This window comes from Bos grunniens, chromosome 2, assembly GCF_055505025.1.
Source record: "Bos grunniens cultivar Pamir isolate PY7600 chromosome 2, Bosgru_T2T1.0, whole genome shotgun sequence".
Taxonomy (NCBI): Eukaryota; Metazoa; Chordata; class Mammalia; order Artiodactyla; family Bovidae; genus Bos; species Bos grunniens.
In genome coordinates this window covers 21,058,961-21,082,697 of record NC_141166.1, presented here as the reverse complement: position 1 = coordinate 21,082,697, position 23,737 = coordinate 21,058,961, and the positions used below count along the sequence as shown (strand labels likewise).

The 23,737-nt window shown below is 43.3% G+C and overlaps 1 pseudogene across 1 annotated transcript; it reads left to right on the top strand.

Annotated features, from left to right (window-relative positions):
- Nucleotides 1-13,255: 13,255 nt before the first annotated feature.
- LOC147377740 (small cysteine and glycine repeat-containing protein 9 pseudogene) lies at nt 13,256-14,232 on the top strand (annotated as a pseudogene). The gene has a single exon (XR_015141257.1). The product of XR_015141257.1 is annotated as a small cysteine and glycine repeat-containing protein 9 pseudogene (transcript).
- The last annotated feature ends 9,505 nt before the right edge of the window (nt 14,233-23,737 follow it).

Here is a 23,737-nt window from a genome sequence, read left to right as displayed (position 1 = left end):
GAGACACTATTTGATGCCCATCATCACTGGCCTTGTAAATGGCTTTAAATGTATTCTTGGGGATGTGACCACCTGCTGTCATCCTCTGAAAAGAGGGTGAGGTCATTCGTTCACATATTAACTGAGGACTTACACTGTGAAAGGACCTGGGACTTCAAAACCCATGGTTCCTGCCTTCATAGAACTTCAAGGTCTTGTAAACAAGCATGTGCATGATTGTGTTGGTGTTCCAGTGGGATCCTGTAAAAGGCAGCTGCTCGCACAGGTGAGGGAGTAAGTGACTCCGTGAATGATGCAGAGAAAGGCATAAAAAGCCTCCAGAGCTTTGTTTCTTTAAGTGGGTGTTTACTGAGGTTGTGCCCGGTGTTTTTGCAGGCACCAGGCACACAGCACTGTGTGAGTAGATAGGCAGGTAGGACTCAGCTGTCACACGGGGAGAGAGAAAAACAATAAATAAGGGCCAACGGAGAAGCAAAATTGCCTTGTTTATAAACTGTACCCTAAGAGTTACTTCAGATTGAGTGATCAGAGAAGGTCACTCTGTGGAGGTGAGGTTTAATTTTAGGCCTGAAAGTTAAGCAGGAATCAATCATGCAAAGATTTGGAAAACTTTTCTCCAGGCATAGAAGACAGGACAAAAGTGTGCAAACTGGCACATGTTTTATGTGTTTGACAAATGGAAAGAAAGCGAGTGTGGCAAGTGGGTGAGGCTAACGAAAGGGGATCAGGGATCAATCAGGCAGAGCCTGTGGGCTGGAGTAAGGGATTAAAACAAATTCAGAGCATGAAGGGAGCCACTGGTGGATTGTCAGCTCTGGCATGATGTGGTCCGAACCCTAGCTGCAGCGTGCAAAACAGAATTTACTGGTGATAAGGGTGAAACGTGGAGAGTAATAGGGAGTTTACACCAGTAGTTCAGAAAAGAGACAGTGGCTTGTCCCAAGGTTGATAGTGCTGGAGAAAGAATTGGATGTTGTTGACAGAGGAATGGAATTCCCCAAGTACACAAGGTGAACACAGGACAATCCAGGCGCAGGGGTGAGTATGGAGAGATCATAATCTTCATAGTCTGGCTGAGGATGAGCAAATGGGGTTGCCAGAGAGAAGCTGGAAAGGAGAGCATTGGGGGTCTCAAACTGGGTGCCATTTTGATCTAGACATTTCCTTTGCAGCTTATTTTTGCTTTGCTGACAAAGGTCCATATAGTTAAAGCTATGGTTTTTCCAGTAGTCATGTATGGATGTGAGAGTTGGACCATAAAGAAAGCTGAGCACCAAAGAATTGATGTTTTCAAACTGTGGTGTTGGAGAAGACTCTTGAGAGTCCCTTAGACTGCAAGGATATCTAACCGGTCCAACCTAAAGGAAATCAGTCCTGAATATTCATTGAAAGGACTGATGCTGAAGCTGAAGCTCTAATATTTTGGCCACCTGATGTGAAGAACTAACTCCCTGGAAAAGACCCTGATGCTGGGAAAGATCAAGAGCAGGAGAAGGGGATGACAGAGGATGAGATGGTTGGATGGCATTACTGACTCAATGAACATGAATTTCAGCAAACTCTGGGAGATAGTGAAGGGCAAGGAAGCTTGGTGTGCTGCAGTCCACAGGGTTGCAAAGAGTTGGACACAACTGAGTGATATTTATTTTTTAAGCTTTTTATTTGGAGAAAGTTGTAGGTTCACACACACTTATAAGAAGTAATATGGAGAGGTCCTAGCAGCCTTCACCAGTTTTCTGCAACGGGAACATCTTGCATAGCTACATAGTACAGAATTGCATCTGAGAAACTAACATGACATTGGCTGTGTTTGGGTTTCACCAGTTTTACGGGCACTTACTTGCATGCACTTATTTCTATGCTTTGTTATTGCATGGGTAGGTGTGTATGACCACAGCAGTGAAGATGACAATCCTGTCACCACGACCCCTCACGTCACTCTTTTACAGTCACACTCACTCCCTTCCCACTCTTCCTCTCTGACTTATGCTGCTGCTGCTGCTGCTAAGTTGCTTCAGTCATGTCCGACTCTGTGTGACCCCATAGACAGCAGCCTATAAGGCTCCCCCGTCCCTGGGATTTTCCAGGCAAGAGTACTGGAGTGGGTTACCATTGCCTTCTCCACTCTGACTCCTAGTAACCACTAATCTGTTCTCCATTGCTGTACTTTTCTTATCTCAATAATGTTATATGGCAGGTTCCTGCTAGCCAGCTTGGTGCTCCATAATGACCTTGTTGGGTGGAATGGGGGTGTAGGAGGGAGGTGCAAAAGGGAAGGGATATATGTATATAGCTGAATCACTTTGTTGTACAGCAGAAACTAACACAACATTGTAGAGCAATTATACTCCAATAAAAAGAATGTTACATAAATGGCATTATACAGTATATATCCTTTTGAGCTAGGCTTTTGCATACAGCATTATTCCATTGAGATCATCCAAGTTTTACATGTATCAATCTCCTTTATGGCTGAGTGCTATTCTGGGGATGGATATATCATTACCATAGCTTGTTTAACCCTTCACTTGTTGAAAGACTTTTGAGCTTTTTTCAGTTTGGGGTTATTATGAATAAAGCTACCATAAACGTGTATGTATAGGTTTTTTTTTTTTTTGGTGAGCCTTAAGTTTTCATTTCTCTGTACTACATGTCTGAGAGTACAATTGCTGAATTGTATTGTAAACATATATTTGGTTTTGTAACATATACTTTTCCAGAATACCTATACCACTTTATATAATTGCTAACAATGACTTGGTTTCTCTGCTTTGAACTGGTTTCCTTGCCAGCTTTGGGGTTGTCACTATTCTTTATTTTGGTCATTCTGGTAAGTATATCTCATTGCAGTTTTAATTTGAACTTATCTAAGAGAGTTCCAGAAAAACATCTATTTCTGCTTTATTGACTATGCCAAAGCCTTTGACTGTGTGGATCACGATAAACTGTGGAAAATTCTGAAAGAGATGGGAATACCAGACCACCTGACCTGCCTCTTGAGAAACCTATATGCAGGTCAGGAAGCAACAGTTAGAACTGGACATGGAACAACAGACTGGTTCCAAATAGGAAAAGGAGTAGGTCAAGGCTGTATATTTTCACCCTGCTTATTTAACTTATATGCAGAGTACATCATGAGAAATGCTGGGCTGGAAGAAGCACAAGCTAGAATCAAGATTGCCAGGAGAAATATCAATAACCTCAGATACGCAGATGACACCATCCTTATGGCAGAAAGTGAAGAGGAGCTAAAAAGCCTCTTGATGAAAGTGAAAGAGGAGAGTGAAAAATATGGCTTAAAGCTCAACATTCAGAAAACTAAGATCATGGCATCTGGTCCCATCACTTCATGGGAAATAGATGGGGAAACTGGAAACAGTGGCAGACTTTATTTTTGGGGGTTCTAAAATCACTGCAGATGGTGATTGCCGCCATAAATTTAAAAGACGCTTACTCCCTGGAAAGAAAGTTATGACCAACCTAGATAGCATATTAAAAGATATTACTTTGCCAACAAAGGTCTGTCTAGTCAAGGCTATGGTTTTTCCAGTGGTCATGTATGGATGTGAGAGTTGGACTGTGAAGAAAGCTGAGCGCCGAAGAATTGATGCTTTTGAACTGTGGTGTTGGAGAAGACTCTTGAGAGTCCCTTGGACTGCAAGCAGATCCAACCAGTCCATCCTAAAGCAGATCAGCCCTGGGTGTTCATTGGAAGGACTGATGGTGAAGCTGAAACTGAAACTCCAATACTTTGGGCACCTCATGCGAAGAGTTGACACATTGGAAAAGACCCTGATGCTGGGAGGGATTGGGGGCAGGAGGAGAAGGGGACAACAGAGGATGAGATGGCTGGATGGCATCACTGACTCAATGCACATGAGTTTAGGTGAACTCCAGGAGTTGGTGATGGACAGGGAGGCCTGGTGTGCTGTGATTCATGGGGTCGCAAAAAGTCGGACACAACTGAGTGACTGAACTGAACTGGACTGAATTTTAAAAATTTTACTGTTCTTGTTTTTTGTGTGCAGTCTAAGAACTCTTCCTCAAGCCTTGGTTTCCAAAGATTTTTTTCTCCATTAAAAAAAATATTCACTGGAAAAATGAAATAGTTGACTAGATTCCTATTAATATGAGATGGTTCTCCAAATCTAGGTGGAAAAAAGTGTCTTCCCCTATACTGATACAGTCCAAAGGACTCAAATTCATGCATGCACCAGGATCTCCTGGAGGATTTGTTAGAACACAGATTACTGGTTTCACCCTCTGGCTGTCTTGAGAATTTGAACTTCTAACAAGTTCCCATGTGATACCAATGCTGCTGGCTCAGGAGTTACACCCTGAACTAGACCAGTGTATTCTAACTCTACTGAAGGCTAAGAAAATTGAGGTCATTGGTTATTGCAAAAAAAAAAAAAAACCTGAAGATTATCCTCCCATCTATTAAGGGTTTTGATGAGCAGAGTCCTGGATGTTACTTTTAGGTCTACAGTGGACAAGGAGAAACAAAAGCAGAGAAAGCAGCGGAGATTCTACATGTGGGAGACATGAGGAACCAGGGTGATGCTACAGTGGGATAAGCCAACGGTGGAGAGCATGGGTTTTCTATACTGAGAGTCCTTCTAAAGGCCAAAGGCCGTTCTTTGCTCTGAATTGAAAGTTTCCTGTTTCAAGGTAGATGATTAAGTTTCTAAAAATGTAGGATATGGCACAAAGTCAGTGTAGATGAATTCTCCCCCATTTCTAAACCTAAATATAGTCATTGAATCCTTTGATTTTATAGACATTTTCTCTCTCTGTTAGACCTGCATTCCCTTAGTTGCACACAAGGAGAATTTTCCTGGGTCTTGCCAGTCAGGTACTCATGTTATGTTCCTGGTGTCGCTTGGCAAAGACTCATGCAGGGACTTTTTATCCCTGTATCACACCGAGATTTCAAAAATCTTCATCCTTTTGCACATTAACATACATAAATAGAGTAGGAGAGTGGGTCCTTGATCAACATCTTGGTTCTGTCTGGCCCACTGACTGTATTTATCCTTCTCATAAGAATGGGGTGAAGAATTGCCTTCAGAAACTCTCAAATACAAAATGAAAACATATTCACCATTCCCAAGAATAGTACCAGAATAAAAACAAAGAGAGTAGGACCTAAATCTTCAGGGGCAGGCCTAACCTGGGGTCAGTGAGCTTTGAAAGCACCTGAAAACACCTGCTCCTAATCCATCTCAACACACCCTGTCATCAGGCCATTGCTGCCTAAGAGCCAGATGCCTGCCTATCTGCCTGAGCTGTTCAGTACCTCTTCCAAAAACAACTCTCTGTAATAAGCCTATTATGTAAAAAGCCGTATACATCCAATGAGATTTGAAAAGAAAAGACTTAAGGCAGATTTGGAAACATATGACATTTGTCTTAAGAATGTCCTCAGGGATGGGGTCGGCTGATTTAGGTAAAACATCTTTTTCTGGAGTGGCAGCAACTCAAGGTGAGTTCATGTTCGAGGCATTCTTGGAAAAATAGTAACATCCCCAAGGACTTCACTGGGTTCCCTGGTGGCTCAGATGGTAAAGAATCTGCCTGCAAAGCAGGAGACCTGGGTTCGATCCCTGGGTTGGGAGGATCCCCTGGAGAAGGGAAAGGCTACCCACTCCAGTATCCTTGCCTGGAGAATCCCATGGACAGAGGAGCCTGGCGGGCCACAGTCCATGGGGTCACAAAGAGTCAGACACGACTTAGTGACTGCCACATTCACTTTCACTGACTTCAGAGAAATGAGGTGTCACAGTGGTATCAGGAGACGGAATGTGGACAAGTCAGGCTACTCTGAGACCTGCTTGTGATTCTGCCATAATGCATCTCAGGGCAGCTGTGATTGTAAAAGAAGTGAATCTGACAACGGGAAATTCTTCCAACAAGGCTTTCTTTATTTGGCTTACCCGAATTTATAGACTAGAGAAGGTCCTTTCATAGCAAGACAATTAATAAAAGTTAAAAAAAAAGATTTAAACATCAATATATGATGCCTTATTCTATTTATGGTTTCATTTTCAGCAGTAGAGCACTGGTGGGTAGAAGAATACAGAAGAAATGGCATGTCATGTACAGGCACAAAGAGAACAAGGGCGGGCCCTGAAGTTATGTCAAAGAATTTCAGGAAAGCAAAAGCATTTGTGACCATGATTTGGTTTTCAAGTTTTTTCAATATGTGGATTGTCTGCAGTGGCTGGGGTGTCTTGTTGGCCCAGTTCTTTCTTTCACCTTGGCCGCAGGGTCTTATGAAATTAAACAGTTTGTGATGTGACAGAAAGGAAAATATCCAGTTACAGCCCTTGAGTGCACACCAGTGAGTTCTAGGTCACAGAAAGACGAGGAGGGTTGTAGGAAAGACTTACCAACAGACAAGCCCAGTTCCAGTAAATGCTACCAGCAGCGCAGCAAGCCACATGGATGCTGCAGCAGCAGGGGCAGCAGCTGGTGTAGCAGCCAACCTGGTAGCATCTGCAGCTGTTGCAGCTGCCGCAGCCACTGCCGCAGCCACCACTGCAGCCACTATCACAGCCACCACAACTTCTACAACCACAGGTATCCGTAGAGAGGACTCAGGAGAAGAGGGAGGTCTGATGCTTGGCTCGGCTAAGGGGCCATTAAATAGTCCATCTGGGGGCTTGGCACATGGTATGCAGTCACTTGTTCTTTTGACCAGTTTTTATGGCAGATGCTTATTTCCAGTTTGTTAATACCTCCGTGGATGCCTGGAACTTGATTGTTTTCCAGTTTTAGCAAAATTCACTTCTACTTCACAAATCGAATCAGAACTGAAATATTTAATAAGACACTGTGTTTTCCCAGTATGACTGCCTGAGCATGCAGTTCTCCTGCTGAGTATTAGATGGTCTAAGTCAAGGCCAGCCAAGCTTTCCCTCTGCTCGCACAGATTAGTAAGAGCCTCACAGAGGAAAGAGATCAGTTCTAATCTGATCCATCTTTTAGTCTGCCATTCTTAGATACATTTTATGTACATTATGTCATCCACTCACCCTTAACAAACTAAATTAGATATATAGAGTCCGTTAAAATGAAGTTTTTAGTCAAATACGCCTAGGAAATGCTATATATTATGTCTCCATTTGGGAGATTGACAAAGCATCCCAGAAATAATAAATCCTGGGGGGGAAAAAGCCCTTAAAAATATTAGTATTCAGCAATAAAGAAATTTCTTACTCATAGAATAGAAATGTAATTTAAAAATGAACACCTTCTGAAGAGCAACAAAAATTGTAATATAACAGTGAGTAAATCTAATGATATGTAAGGATCTTTATGGAGGAATTTATTAAATGTTGAAGCACACAAAAAATGAAATGAGGAAAATAGATTCATGAATGAAAGTCTCAATAGATAAAAGACATTTTAACCATCTTGCCCGCTCTAAGGGATGCCTGTGTATCTGGTAGAACATTATTTCTGGGTGTATTTGTGAGGGAATTTCTAGAGGAGAATTGTATTTGAATCAGTAGACTGAATAAAGAAGATCCATCCTCATGGTTAGGGCTTCCCGGTGGCTCAGTGGTAAAGAATCCACCTACCAATGCAGGAGGCTTAGATTGGGTCCCTAGGTTGGGAAGATCCCCTGGAGGAAATGGCAGCCCACTCCAATATTCTTGCCTGGAGAATCCCCTATACAAAGGAGCCTGGCAGCCTATGACTCATGGGGTTGCAAAGAGTGAGACATGACTAAGTGACTGAGCATGCACACATCCTCATAATGTGTGTGCATGTGTGTGTGTGTATACACATGTGCGGAGAGAGAGATGGATAGACAAATACAGATACAGATATTTTAGGGGAAGTGATAAGTCAACAGATACATAGATAAAATACAAGGAGGCTATAAATTAAGGGGTTACAGAGAACAAAACTTGACATAGGAGAAGCTCATCTCCATTCATTTCAATTCAGTAGTTGCTCAGTAGTGTCTGACTCTTTGCGAAACCATGGAATGCAGCATGCCAAGCCTCCCTGTCCATCATCAACTCCCGGAGTTTACTCAAACTCATGTCCTGCTTTTTAATATGCTGTCTAGGTTGGTCATAACTTTCCTTCCAAGGAGCAAGCATTTTTTAATTTCATTGTTGCAGTCACCATCTGCAGTGATTTTGGAGCCCCCAAAAATAAAGTCTGTCACTATTTCCACCTTTTCCCCATCTATTTGCCATGAAGTGATTGGACCAGATGCCATGATCTTAGCTTTCTGAATGTTGAGCTTTAAGCCAACTTTTTCACTCTCCTCTTTCATTTTTGTTAAGAGGCTCTTTAGTTCTTCACTTTCTGCCATAAGGGTGGTGTCATCTGCATATCTGGCCATACCTGCAAGCTGGCCCCTGTAGCTTTTAAATATCTCCACTAGTTTTTGAGCACTGACTTAGGGTCCGGCACAAAATGTTCAAAGTCTGTTTCATCCCTTCCCAGCCTCAGATCTGAAATCAGTCATTTCTCCAAAAAGTCTGTCTCTTTTATTGGAGATTGGTATTTAAACTCCAAGATCTAGGTGCTAGGTGCGCTCACTGCTGAGGTGGTTTTCGGTGCTCACAGTTCAGCTGTAACACAACACAGGTGTTCTTACACAGCATGGCACTCTACAAGATCATGTAGTAAAAACCACGGGGCTATGGGATTGGGGAAGAGCACTAAAAAACTTCATCAGTGACTTGTTTACAGAGTTGAAACAATAAAAATTGTGCACAATTTAACACGTTATATGTTTAAAAAGTATAAATCTTATAATAAACAGGTCTTTTGTTTGTTCAGTCAATAAGTCATGCCCTACTCTTTTGTGACCCCATGGAGTGTAGTCTACCAGGCTCCTCTTTCCATAGGATTCTCCAGGCAAGAATACTGGAGTGGGTTGCCATTCTCTTCTTCAGGGGATCTTCCCAACTCAGTAATCAAGCCCACATCTCCTGCATTGCAGGCAGATTCTTTACCGCTGAGCCACGAGGAAAGCACAATAAATATGGTACTTTACCTTGAAAAAGACCTAAAGTTTGCTTTTGGAAGTGGCCCTGAGAAAGGTTGCAGCTTGTGTTATTGTCAAGTGGTGCAAGAGGGTGTATCCAAAATGGGAGGGAAAGTTGTACTTGTCGGTGTGGATGAGTGATGCTCTTAACCCATAGGACACACGGGTAGCTGGTGGTGGTTTGAAGTGTGTGTGTGCACACGTGTTGGCTGGGTGCAGCTTTTTGCATTTACCTGGTGTTTTTCAGGTGCAGAATCCCACAAAAACAAACGCAAAATTTGCATTATACTCAAATCTTTCCCTAACATATCTATCTCCTTGGAACAAATATTTTTTCTGGCTTTATTGAGGTATAATTAAAAAATCAGCTGTTGTTTATAGTTAAGGTATAGATGTGATGATTTATTATATGCATATATTATGGAATGATTACCATAACTAAGTTAATTAATACATCCATCACCTTGCTTGCCTAGTTACCTTGTGTGTGTGTATGTGTGTGTGTGTGTATGTGTGTGTGTGTGTGTGTGTGGAGAATGCCATTCACGGTGGCAGTGGTGCTGATAGCCTTAACTCCTGTCTCCTTCATCTCCTATGACAACAGCATTTCCTCCTATTTTCCCTGCTCTCATTCTTCCCTTCCTTTATTAGAATGTAATGGAGCTACAACCAAAACAGGTGGGACAAAAAGGGCATCTTTAAAAATGAGTAGAATTTGGATGGTGGAAGAAGGCATTTTCAGCTAAAAGCATAGCCACAAGGGAGGTACGGGAGTATAAAAGTTCAAGGTGTGACCATGTGGCTGGGGTGTTTCTTTCATGGGAGAAAAAAGGTCTGCGTCACAGGCGTGATCTAGTGTTGCCCTGCCTTCGCCACCTTTGCTCTGTTGACACTGTTCCTTCATGTGTGTGTTACGGCCTGAGTCCTGCCTGTTTCATTGTTTTTGTCTCTGTTTCATTTCTGTCACTGGCTGCAGTTGGAATCACACTCGAGCTTGGCTGCTCTGCTCCAAAGTCAATGTTCAAGAGACAAGGGTTGATGGAAAAAGAGAGATACTTTATTTAGGAAGTAGGCAACCCTGGAGAGATGTTGCACTAGTGTCCCCCAAACCATCTTCAAATTCCCCATTAGGGGGAAAAGGGAAAATCAGGAAGTTTCAGGGGAGTGTGGGCAGGGACTACGTGCAGAACAGCATGGTCAGCTCCAGCAGTCATCCTGAAACTCACGTGATGGTCAGCGTCATCTTGCTTGTTTTAAGTGCAGTTGATTTTTAACTCCATGGTTGGTCTGTGTCCATTTCCTTGAGGCTAGTTCTTGGAAATATGTAAGCCTCAGATTCTGTACTGCTCAATATGGAGCAGCTTATGTCATGGCTACAGTCTGGTCGTCATGAAGTTAGCCTTTTCCCTCTGGTGGTAGTTTTAGTGTCTGCAGAACTCAGGTATTTGCATCAGACCCTCTTATCTATGTCCTTCATGTAGGAACTAAAGATTCTGTGACTCTGTGATATGGCTGATCTACTGTTTAAATTGTCACCAGTTCTCCTGACCCAACTGCTATCTTTTTTTACTACATGTTCACATCCTTCTAATCATTAACTCTTGAAGGCCTGGGAGACTACAGCTTTTCTATATACAAGAGACAGGTGGAGGACATGGGGTGGGGGTCTGTTCCAGGAAGTCTTAAGAACCTGCTCACTTACATTTGTAAGTGCTTAGTACTGTGTTCAGTACCTAGTGCTTGTACCATGAAGATTAACTATTATTCCAGAGAGTGAGTGAATGAAAGTCACTTAGTCTTGTCTGACTCTTTGCGACCCCATGGACTATACAGTCTATGGAATTTTCCAGGCTAGAATCCTGGAGTGGGTAGCCTTTCCCTTCTCCAGGGGATCTTCCCAACCCAGGGAGCAAACCCAGGTCTCCCGCATTGTGGCAGATTCTTTACCAGCTGAGCTACAAGGGAAGCCCAAGAATACTGGAGTGGGTAGTCTATCCCTTCTCCAGCCAATCTTCCTGACCTAAGAATCGAACCAGGGTCTCCTGCATTGCAGGCAGATTTTTTACCAACTGAGCTACCAGGGAAGCCTGTTAGTAATGGTATTAATTTCCAGCCTTCCTCTTTTTTGATTGTCTTGGGTCCCCCTGGAACTCTGGACAGAGGATTAGGCTGTAAGGGTCAATTGAAACCAGATTGTTGAGGGCATTGAATGCTCTGCTGGTGAGTCTCAGCTTTAGACAGAGACAATCACAGGATTGTTGAGTGGGAAATGCATTAGAAAATACTGTTAGAAATGCTGTTAGAAAATGGCAGCATGTGGTAACTAATTTAATATAGAAGCATTAAAATTCCATAAAGTAGCATAAAGATATATCCTTGATGAAGCAAAAATCAATAGTTGGGAACATTTTTACATAGGTTGTTTCCACAGGGAACTAAGTTTCTGAATCTTTGCTCTAGCAGTCCTTGAAGTGTGATTCTAGGATCTTTGGATTATCTTCCTTTTTCAACTGCCTGTCTGTGTGAGGCTGAGTTTTCTTTATTTGCTTCAACAAGAACAACATAATACGATGGAGTCAACACAGAAGTAGATGTGACTGCCCAGCCAACTCTAAGCCATCTTCTAAGCCAGACATGAAAGAGATCAGCAAAAATGTAAAACAAATGCCACTGTGCTCAGTAAATACTTTTCTTTGTTTGGAAAGTGTTTTTGTCCCCAAAATGTGTTATTTTATGTGAGCAAGTAATGGGATTGTATTGTTATTTTAAAATGAATTCATAATTAAGTATTAACAATGTCTTAGTATTAATTTCTAATATAGTCAGTAGCAATAGATACCAGTCATACAATAAGAGCTCTTTGGGGTCATAAGTGCTTTTTAAGAGCATAATGGGTCCCAAGACCAAAAAGTTTGAGAACCGCTGTTCTACCCTTTCCATTCCCTGTGGTCAACGTTTTTCTAAATTCACCGTAAGAATCTGAACTTGGGACTGTCCTGGGAGCTCTCTCACCTGAGGAGTGAAGGAAAGCAGAGCTTTCTAGCTGAGAGTAGGCTCTGTGATCTAGTAGGTTTGCTCTGTTGAGAGTCACAGGACTCACTGAAGCTCTGAGAAGATCTACAGTCAAAACATCTGGTTAGCTTTATTTAAAAGGATTACTTTTCAAACATAACTGAATCTTTTTTTGTGTTGTTGTAAGTTTTAACATCCTGTGGAACTAGTGTTCTACCAAACACATTTTGGGAAACCCAGTGTTGAGTATGGGATCTTCCCTGGTGTCTCAGACCGTAAAGAATCTGCCTGCAATGCAGGAGACATGGGGTGGATCCCAGGGTCAGGAAGATCCCCTGGAGAAGGAAATGGCAACCCACTCCAGTATTCTTGCCTGGGGAATCCCATGGACAGAGGAGCCTGGCAGGCCACAGTCCATGGGGTCGCAAAGAGTCAGACACGACTGAGTGACCAACACTTTCATTTTCTTTTTTCAACATTGAGTATAGCCCTTCTCTAGCCAAGGATCTAATGTGAGTCCTGAGCTGACACTGCTGAAGTCAGCCATCAGAGGAGGGGGTCTTTGGGGGGACAGAGTTTCCTAGGGCTTGTGAAGTCTCATCTCATGGTGGTTTTGTCGCCTGCTCGATGATTAAGACTGGACATACATATGACTCATGCAAGAAGTATTAATTACAAGACAGAAATGTGAGGGTTAGGAAGTCCTGTAGATGGATCTGGGCTTCCTCACAGAGAGGGTGATTTTTATAATTTGCTGACTGAGTTCACCTTTTGCAATCAGAGCTTCTATCCCAGGTTAGGAGAAACAGACATATCCACTAGCTTATATATGTGTGGATCTATGGCTTTCAGACCAATGATGGCAACAGCCATGTTGAAAGTTACCTTCTTTATTTAAGGTTCTGTACTCACTTTCTCCTACTGAAAAGACCCCTAGGAGTTTTCTCTGGAGAGGTGACGGGAAATACATGGTTCCCCTGGGAAAATATTAGTGACTAAGGAAAACGCCAGTGGGAAGGAAGGTATCCCCAGTTCACCTATGCTAACACTGGCTGTATTTGAAAACAGGGGCAGGTCCTTTGCTAAATGCTCCCATTGGGTGAAACAAAGGTAAATTTAGCTAAACTGAAGGGATGTGACTTAATGAGACAAACGGTGTCTAGAAGGAAAATGAGCAGGAGGAGGAAGAGGTTTTCCTAGAGGAAAGGAAACAAACAGTTCCAACGAAGTGGTCACATGTCTTCCCTCTCCTGTCCCCAGGGCTGGCATATAAGAGTCCCCTCTGGCAGAAGGTGACATCTGACCTCCTTGTCCTCCTGAGTCTCCCTCCTCACCTCTCCTGAGTCCTCTCTACTGACACCATGGGCTGCTGTGGTTGTGGAAGTTGTGGTGGCTGTGGTGGTGGCTGTGGTGGTGGCTGTGGCGGTGGCTGTGGAGGTGGCTGCGGCGGTGGCTGCGGTGGTGGCTGTGGCAGCTGCAACAGCTGCAGATGCTACCGGGTGGACTGCTGCACCAGCTGCTGCCCCTGATGCTATGGCTGCTGTGGGGGCTGCTGCAGCGTCCCCGTGGTCTGCTGCCACCGCCGCACCTGCAGCTGCAACTCGTGTGGCTGCAGCGGTGGGAAGGGCTGTTACCAGCAGAAGTGCAGCTGCCAGAAGCAATGCTGCCACTAGGTGACTGCCCGGCTCCACCCAGGAGCTGCGGAGGACACGCCCTCTCCTACTGGTAAGGCTACTTCACCCTCTTCGGTCCATTTCTTTCCCGTAAAGCCTCCATCACCAGCTTTTCTTCTTCTCCTTCCTGTGCTCCGTGCCTTGTCTTTCTGAGATCTTCCTTTGCCCACAAACCACACATCACGGCAGGAAACAAATATACTGCAAAGAACTGATGACAAGATAGCTGGACGAAGCCCAAGTTTGCAGAGAACCCTCATTTACAAATAAACCCTAGGATATTTGATTGTGTTGTTTAATCTTTCAACCCATTCAGGCCCCAATTTGGGTCATTTTGGCATTTCCTGCCTGTGTGGATTCTTTTCCACTGCTGTGTGTGTACACTTGCTGTTTTACGCTGTCTAATAAAATGACTCAATGCCCAAGGAAAACTGTTCACTAGTCACATGTATCATCAGTCCCTTTGTTGGTGTGGTGTCTCCCGCTCCTGCTTGCAGAGCCGTTTATCAGCCGATTATGTGTGTTTATCAGCCCAGCCCCCTCTGATGCTGCCCCGTAATGAGTCTTTTCCTGGGGTCTCTCGGTGCTCAGACTCGCCCAAGGCTTTTCCAGGGTGGGGACTGATGTGGTGGGTCTTGTTTTCTTTTGTAAAATCTAGGAGGTGAAAGATGGGCCCCAGAGGAAGGCAGAACTCACACAGCCCCCCTACTCTACAGAGCGCAGTGGTTTCTGAAGAGCCTGGGAATTCCTGGCCAGGGTGGCCAGCTGGAGTGCCGAGGATGGTTCTGCAAGGCTCTTGCTCTAGCTGATGTCCTTGGCCTTGCCTCCCACAGCAGTGTATTCTTTCTCTGCTTCTGTCAATTTTGTGCGGTAAACTCACCGGGCCAGCAAATTTGGGAAACTCAGCAGTGGCCACAGGACTGAAAAAGGTCAGTTTTCATTCCAGTCCCAAAGAAAGGCAATGCCAAAGAATGCTCAAACTACCACACAATTGCACTCATCTCACACAATAGCAAAGTAATGCTCAAAATTCTCCAAGCCAGGCTTCAACAATTTGTCAACCGTTGAACTTCCAGATGTTCAAGCTGGTTTTAGAAAAGGCAGAGGAAACAGAGATCAAATTGCCAACATCTGCTGGATCCTCAAAAAGGTAAGAGGATTCAAGAAAAACATCTATTTCTGCTTTATTGACTACGCCAAAGCCTTTGACTGTGTGGATTACCAAAAACTGGAAAATTCTGAAAGAGATGGGAATACCAGACCACCTAACCTGCCTCTTGAGAAATTTGTATGCAGATCAGGAAGCAACAGTTAGAACTGGACATGGGACAACAGACTGGTTCCAAATAGGAAAAGAAGTATGTCAAGGCTGTATATTGTCACCCTGCTTATTTAACTTATATGCAGAGTACATCATGAGAAACACTGGGCTGGAAGAAGCACAAGCTGGAATCTAGATTGCTGGGAGAAATATCAATAACCTCAGATATGCAGATGACACCACCCTTATGGCAGAAAGTGAAGAGGAACTAAAGAGCCTCTTGATGAAAGTGAAAAAGGAGAGTGAAAAAGTTGGCTTAAAGCTCAATATTCAGAAAACTAACATGATGGCATCTGGTCCCATTACTTCCTGGTAAATAGATGGGGAAACAATGGAAACAGCGAGAGACTTGATTTTTGGGGGGTCCAAAATCACTGCAGATGGTGACTGCAGCCGTGAAATTAAATGACGCTTGCTCTTTGGAAGAAAAGCTATGACCAACCTAGACAGCATATTAAAAAGGCAGAGACATTACTTTGCCAACAAAGGTCTGTGGTTTTTCCAGTGGTCATGTATGGATGTGAGAGCTGGACTATAAAGAAAGCTGAGCGCCAAAGAATTGATTGTTGGAGAAGACTCTTGAGAGTCCCTTGGACTACAAGGAGATCCAACCAGTCCAATCTAAAGGAAATCAGTCCTGAATATTCACTGAAAGGACTGATGCTGAAGCTGAAACTCCAATACTTTGGCCACCTGATGCGAAGAGCTGACTCGTTTGAAAAGACCCAGATGCTGGGAAAGATTGAGGGCAGGAGGAGAAGGGGACGACAGAGGATGAGATGGTTGGATGGCATCACCGACTCAATGGACATGAGTTTGAGTAAGCTCCAGGAATTGTTGATGGACAGGGAGGCCTGACTTGCTGCAGTCCATGGGGTCACAAAAAGTTGAATACGACTGAGTGACTGGACTTTACTTCTTCTTGTTAGTTTGGAATTGCTTATTACTAGAAGCACATTTCTATGTATCATCTATGTAGCCTGGCACATGACAGAGGTTCCACAAATATTTGTTGATTTGGTTTGCTTTTGCTCAAGTGTTTATCTTTTTATTAAAAAAAAAAAAGACTTTAAAGTTTATTATTATTATTGGCCACGTTGTGAGGCATGTGGGATCTCAGTTTTCTGAACAGGGATCGAAAGAAACTGTGCCCCTTGCATTGGAAGGGCAGAGACTTAGCCCCTCGACCTCCAGGGAAGTCCCTAAAGTGTTTATTGTAAGCAGGAAGTTAATTGATATATATGCTACACAATTGCCTATATTTAGGTCAGCAGCACCTGGCTATTTTTAACTGGTATGCTTACACATCGGGAGCCATGCTTTATGTAGGCATTTGTGTTACTGATTAATGGGTCACAAGTTTGAATGCCCTGTGATTTTCAATGACCTTTGTCATACAAGTTGGCTGAATTGGGTTTGGGATTGTTGTCTGTCCCCACAGAGTGGGGCCAAGCTGATGGCTCTGTATGTAGGTGAATTGAATGTGTTTTGATTATTGCCCAATATTTTTTCTGAGTTTGTGTAAAAAAATTCATGAAAAGCAAATAATCCATTATATGGTGATTGTTTGGAAGTCTAATTTAGTCTTCAGGTAATTATAGGGACTCCTGCATTCTTTTGCAATGCAAGGTGTTGTTAGGATTAAAAATGATGGTGCAGGATCCATGGGTGACCTTGGTGTACTCTGAGTCTTTATTTCTTTAGCCTCTATCTGCCTTTTGTCAATGTATAATCCTTCTATCACCTCTTTGACTCTGTGAAGTGTCCCTGACATACCTTTTTGCCACATCCCTCAGCTTTTGGTCTTTCCTCTAGGACAGTGTGCATACCCTCTTTATATGCACAAAATGGAAAGTCTCTTGAATAACCACACATTTTTATCAGTTCTACTCCCACTATGTCCCTGACACCAGTGACTGTCCAGCTTGAACTTCAGCTTCACTGGTCTGGAGGTGCTGATGTGTCTGGTGAGATTTAGGGAAATGGTGAAGGGGGATTGCCAGGAGCCCCTTGAGATGAAGACTGAGAGGTGTTTAAACAAAAACAAAAGCAAGTAGTGTTATTTTATTTTTTCAGTTGGAATATAAATGGTTTACGATGTTGTGTTAGTTCTTCTGTACAACAATGTGAATCACCTATACATATACATATATCCCCTCTCTCTTCAACCTCTATCCCATCTCCACCCCCATCACACCCTCTAGGCTTCACAGAGCACCGAGCTGGGCTTCCTGTGCTTTACACCAGCTTCCACTAGCTAGCTATTTTACACAGCGTAGTGTATATATATCAATCCTAATTTTCCAATTCATCCCACCATCCCCTTCCCCACTGTGTCAGAAAAGCAAGTAAAGTTATTTTAAAGGAAAGAAGTCAGACAGTGAAGCTTGAAAGCTATGACCAACAGACAGCGTATTAAAAAGCAGAGACATCACTTTGTCGACAAAGGTCCATCTAGTCAAAGCAGTGGTTTTTCCAGTCAGTTGTCATGTACGGATGTGAGAGTTGGACCATGAAGAAGGCTGAGTGCTAAAAAATTAATGTTTTTGAACTGTGGTGCTAGAGAAGATTCTTGAGAGTCCCTTGAACTGCAAGGAGATCAAACCAGTCAACCCTAAAGGAAATCAGTCCTGAATATTCATAAAGGACTGATGCTGAAGCTGAAGCTGAAGCTTTAATACTTTGGCCACCTGATGTGAAGAGCCGACTCATTAGAAAAGACCCTGAGGCTGGGAAAGACTGAGGGCAAAAGGAGAAGTAGGCAGTGGAGGGTGAGATGTTTGGATGGCATCACTGACTCGATGGACATGAATTTAAGAAAACTCTGGGAGATAGTAAAGGACAGAGGAGCCTGGTGTGCTGTAGTCCATGGGGTTGCAGAGAGTCGGACACCACTTAGTGACTGAACAACAACAGTGAAGCTTGATTTGATGACAACGCCCTAGTTACTGGAGATCTTTTGAGTAGTCCAAGTCATGGAACTATAATAGTTGTATCCCACTATGGACTTGAACCTGACGGTGCAGAGAAAAGGCGGTGAGAACAATTCCCTATGAGTCACGGGGAGTCAGCATTTTGGGACCACATAACAAAATGTGGCAAAAAGTGGGGGCAGGACATTCTTTCCACTGTGGCAGAGTGACATCAGGGCAGGGTGACGTGCCACAGATGTGGCCAGGAGTGTTACCATGGCAACACGTACAACACAGCCTGGTAGCTGGTGACACTGGTGGCTGCAGTTTAGGACCTTCATCTGGTACCTGCAGGAGGTCACATCTACCACGTACTTTCATGGTGTTTCCTGCCGAAAGGCCTCAGGGTTTTATCACCGCTGGCCTGGGAGACTGTGTAGGGTAGAAAATGAAGCAAAGGAAAGAGGCGGTCCACAGGACAGCTGAGTGTGTTGTGCTCCTGAGCACATGGACACCTGGGTTAATGGTTGTTGAAGCAGGAGGACTTTGAAGAGGGTGAGAAAACCCACATGGAACATAAAGGGGGATTCACTTAATTCATCAACCAATTGATCAACACATTCAACAAGTGTTTATCGGCCACTTTACTAAGTGACTAATAACAGGTCTGGTAAAACACTCTTTGCTACGCTTACTGTGACTCTGTTTTCTCTCCTGCGGTGATGCTCCCCTGGGAAACGTTCCACCCCCAATTTACCACTCTTTCCTTCCCTCACTTCCCCCGCTTCTGCCCGCTGGACGCCACACTCTATCTGGCCAGGACTGTTGCAAACATCTTTAACTCACTCGCATGTTCAGTTTCATCTTCCCAAGTCCTGGTTTTGCTGTTAGTCACTTTCTTGAAACATGAATTGCATTTTCTGTTATTAAATTGGTTGCCTGGGCCTCTGCCGGGGTCCTAACCCAGGCTGGGATCCCTTGTCTTAGTTGGAGAGGTTCTTTTTCTGCTCAGATTTGCATAGCCAACAGTGAAACTGAAGCTGAGATAGGAAGCTTTATTCAATGGCCAAAGAACGGAGAAATGGGGACACAGTACACATATTGACTTCTCAGCTCCATTCGGGCATAGGCACCATATAAATAGGAAGGTTGAGGTAAAAGGGAGGGAATTGAGTAAAGAGAGGGAGGAATATTCATGACTTATCCAAGAACAGGGGTGTGATTGGGACCCAGAACTCAGGCAACACTACTTTTCAGTTCTTGTGTGGGTTTTTCCCACTGTTGCCATGGCAACTGCCAGCTGTCAGGGCACTGGTAGGAGTGTCATTTAGTTTGTTAATGCATTACAGTGAGTGTGCGTGTGTGTGTTCAGTCGCTCAGTCGTGTCCAACTCTTTGTCACCCCATGGACTGTAGCCCACCAGGCTCCTCTGTCCATGGGATTGTCCTGGCAAGAATACTGGCATCGGTTGCCATTTCCTCCTCCAGGGAATCAACCAGACCCAGGACTGAACCCGCATCTCCTGTGTCTTCTGCATTGGCAGGCAAATTCTTTACCACTGAACCACATACGAAGTCACTCGGAGCGTTGAATGATTCCCAAGGTCCACTGGAAGTCTGGTCTTCCACCATCTTGAGCTTAGTTAGTTCAAGCCAGTTGTTTTTTTCTTTTTGAAGCTTCCTGTTTTTATCATTGAGCCTGAAACCCATTTAAGAACAGCTTGTTTCCATTCAGGGGCGGGGCAACAGCCTTGGTAATGTTCTCACCGACTTCCACACTTCCAATGAGTCTTCACTGTGGTACCCAAGGATCTCTCCCTTTTGACTGTACTTTGTCCCCAGATTCTGTTCTCACTGTTCTTAGCCTTCTGGGCCTCTCCCAAGTCCTATCCTGCAGGTCCCACCCATAGACCTATAGCAGCTGCTGCCTGACCACCGCTCACACTTTCCTGTCTCCAGTCTTTACCAAAGCTCTTACGTAGGAGGCCTTTCACGTGACAGTCCTCCTAGTCATCCCAGTTCTCCTTCTCTCACACACTTAGAATCAACAAACTCCAGACCTCTAAGAACATCTATTTACAAGGTTACTCTAGTTCTGGTCCCATTGCATCGAGATTTCTTTATATGCATTTTTTACAAGACAAAGAGCTTGTGGATTCATCTTGTTATGTTTTCATGGGCTTCCCTGGTGGCTAAGTCAGGAAAAATCTGCCTGCAATGCAGGACACCTGAGTTTGATCCCTAGGTTGGGAAGATCCCCTAAAGAAGAAAATGGCAACCCACTCTAGTGTCCTTGCCTGGAGAATCCCATGGACAGAGGAGCCTGGTGGGCTACAGTCCATAGGGTTGCAAGAGTTGGACATGACTTTCAGACTAAACCACCACCAAAAGTTCTCATAGTGCCATGCAGAGCCACTTCCTCGGATGAGAAGTAACTCAACAACTATTTATTAAGCTGATTACACTGCCTTCCTCTCAGTTTATATGAAGGGAAAGTATTAAGATGCATTAAAACAGAAGTTCATGTGCCCTTTTAATAAAAATAAACAAATCCAGAAGATTAGAGAGTTGGAAAGAACTGTATACTAGCTGAAGGCATGAAAGAAATGCTTGTTCATCCTGTGTTTTCTGGTATAGTTCTTTAAGTAATTTTACAATTCTGTCTTTACTCTGTTACAGGAAAGAAAAACTACCAATATAACTACATTATAAAACGTCAGCCAAAAAATATCAGCAGAAATAAACTGGGTGTTTTACACGGGGGTTATCCTGAAAATGTAATGACTAATGTCAGGTGAGTGTAGTCAGGGTTTAGTGGTTTTGTGTTTAGAGCACTCAACCAACTTGATTAACTTTCTGGCTTTCTAAGGAGTATACAGAAGGCATTTTAAAGACTTCTTAAAGTAACTAAAAACTAACTTGAAGAGAGCCTATGCTAAAGACCCAAATCATAACATTATTCCAGGATAATTACAAATTCCTCCCTCAGGGTCCCAAAGAGGGCTGAAGGGGCACCTGGGCTTTCCTCGGCTGTTTGCTGCTTGGACAGGCTGAAGGTGACACATCAGTTCAGTTCAATTGCTCAGTCATGTCTACTCTTTGTGACCCCATGGACTGCAGGATGCCAGGCATTTCTGTCCATCACCAACTCCTGGAGCTTACTCAAACTCATGTTCATCGAGTCAGCGATGCCATCCAACCACCTCAGCCTCTGTTGTCCCCTTCTTCTGCCTTCAATCTTTCCCAGCATCAGGGTCTTTTCCAATGAGTCAGTTCTTCACATCAGGTGGCCAAAGTATTGGAATTTCAGATTCAGCATCAGTCCTTCAAATGAATATTCAGGACTGATGTCCTTTAGGATGGACTGGTTTGATCTCCTTGCAGTCCAAAGGATTCTCAAGAGTCTTCTCTAAATTCACAATTCACTCACAATTCAAAAGCATCAATTTTTTGGCTCTCAGCTTTCTTTATAGTCCAACTCTCACATCCATACATGACTACTGGTAAAACCATAGCTTTGACTAGGTGGACCTTTGTTGGCAAAGTAATGTCTTTGCTTTTTAATATGCTGTTTAGATTGGTAATAGCTTTTCTTTCAAGAAGCAAGTGTCTTAATTTCATGGCTGCAGTCAATATCAGCAGTGATTTTTGAGCCCCCAAAATTAAACTCTGTCACTGTTTGTATTGTTTCCCCAGCTATTTGCTATGAAGTGATGGGACTAGATGTCATGATCTTAGTTTTCTGAATGTTGAGTTTTAAGCCAACTTTTTCACTCTCCTCTTTCACTTTCATCAAGAGGCTCTTTAGTTCTTCTTCACTTTCTGCCATAAGGGTGGTGTCATCTGCATATCTGAGGTTATTGCTATTTCTCCGGGCAATCTTGATTTCAGCTTGTGCTTCATCCAGCCCAGCATTTCTCATGATGTACTCTGCATATAAGTTAAATAAGCAGGGTGACAATATACAGCCTTGATGTACTCCTTTCCCAATTTGGAACCAGTCTGTTCCATGTCCAGTTCTAACTGTTGTTTCTTGACGTGCATAAAGATTTCTCAGGAGGCAGGTCAGGTGGTCTGGTATTCCCATCTCTTTCAGAATTTTCCACAGTTTGTTGTGATCTACACAGTCAAAGGCTTTGGTATAGTCAATAAAGAAGAAGTAGATGTTTTTCTGGAACTCTCTTGCTTTTTCCATGATCCAGCAGATGTTGGCAATTTGATCTCTGGTTCCTCTGCCTTTTCTAAAACCAGCTTGAACATCTGGAAGTTCATGGTTCACATATTGCTGAAGCCTGACTTGGAGAATTTTGAGCATTACTTTACTAGTGTGTGAGATAAGTGCAATTGTGTGGTAGTTTGAGCATTCTTTGGCATTGCCTTTCTCTGGGATTTGAATGAAAACTGACTTTTCCAGTCCTGTGGCCACTGCTGAGTTTTCCAAATTTGCTGGCATAGTGAGTGCAGCATTTTCGCAGCATCATCTTTCAGGATTTGAAATAGCTCCACTGGAATTCCATCACCTCCACTAGCTTTGTTCATAGTGATGCTTTCTAAGGCCCACTTGACTTCACATTCTAGGATGTCTGGCTCTAGGTCAGTGATCACACCATCTTGGTTATCTGGGTCATGAAGATCTTTTTTGTATAGTTCTTCTATGTATTCTTGCCACCTCTTCTTAATATCTTCTGCTTCTGTTAAGTCCATACCATTTCTGTCCTTTACTGTGCCCATCTTTGTGTGAAATCTTCCCTTGGTATCTCTAATTTCTTGAAGAGATCTCTAGTCTTTCCTATTCTATTGTTTTCCTCTATTTCTTTGCACTGATCCCAGAGGAAGGCTTTCTTATCTCTCCTTGCTATTCTTTGGAATGCTGCATTCAAGTGGGTATATCTTCCCTTTTCTCCTTTGCCTTTAGCTTCTTTTCTTTTCTCAGTTATTTGTAAGGCCTCCTCAGAAAACTATTTTGCCTTCTTGCATTTCTTTTTCTTGGGGATGGCCTTGATCATTTCTTCCTGTAGAATGTCATGAACGTCCGTCCATAGTTCTTCAGGCACTCTATCAGATCTAATCCCTTGAATCTATTTCTCACTTCCACTGTATAATCATAAGGGATTTGATTTAGGTCATATCTCAGTGCTCTACTGGTTTTCCCTACTTTCTTCCATTTCAGTCTGAATTTGGCAAGAAGGAGTTCATGAGCTGAGCCACAGTCAGCTCCCTGTCTTGTTTTTGCTGACTGTATAGGACGTGTCCATTTTTGCTGCCAAAAATATAATATATGATTTTGATATTGACCATCTGGTGATGTCCATGTGTAAAGTCTTCCCTTGTGTTGTTGGAAGAGGATGTTTGCTATGACCAGTGTTTTCTCTTGGCAAAACTCTGTTAGCCTTTGCCCTGCTTCATTTTATACTCCAAGGCCAAATTCATCTGTTACTCCAGGTATCTCTTAACTTCCTACTTTTGCATTGCAGTCCCCTATAATGAAAAGGACATCTTTTTTGGGGTGCTAGTTCTAGGTCTTGTAGGTCTTCATAGAACCGTTCAGTTTCAGCTTCTTCAGCATTACTGGTCGGGACATAGACTTGGGTTACTGTGATAGTGAATGGTTTGCCTTGGAAATGAACAGAGATCGTTCTGTCATTTTTGAGACTGCATCCAAGTACTGCACTTCAGACTTTTTTGTTGACTCTGATGGCTACTCTTTTTCTTCTAAGATTCCTGCCCACAGTAGTAGATATAATGGTCATCTGAGTTAAACTCACCCATTCCAATCCATTTTAGTTCACTGATTCCTAAAATGT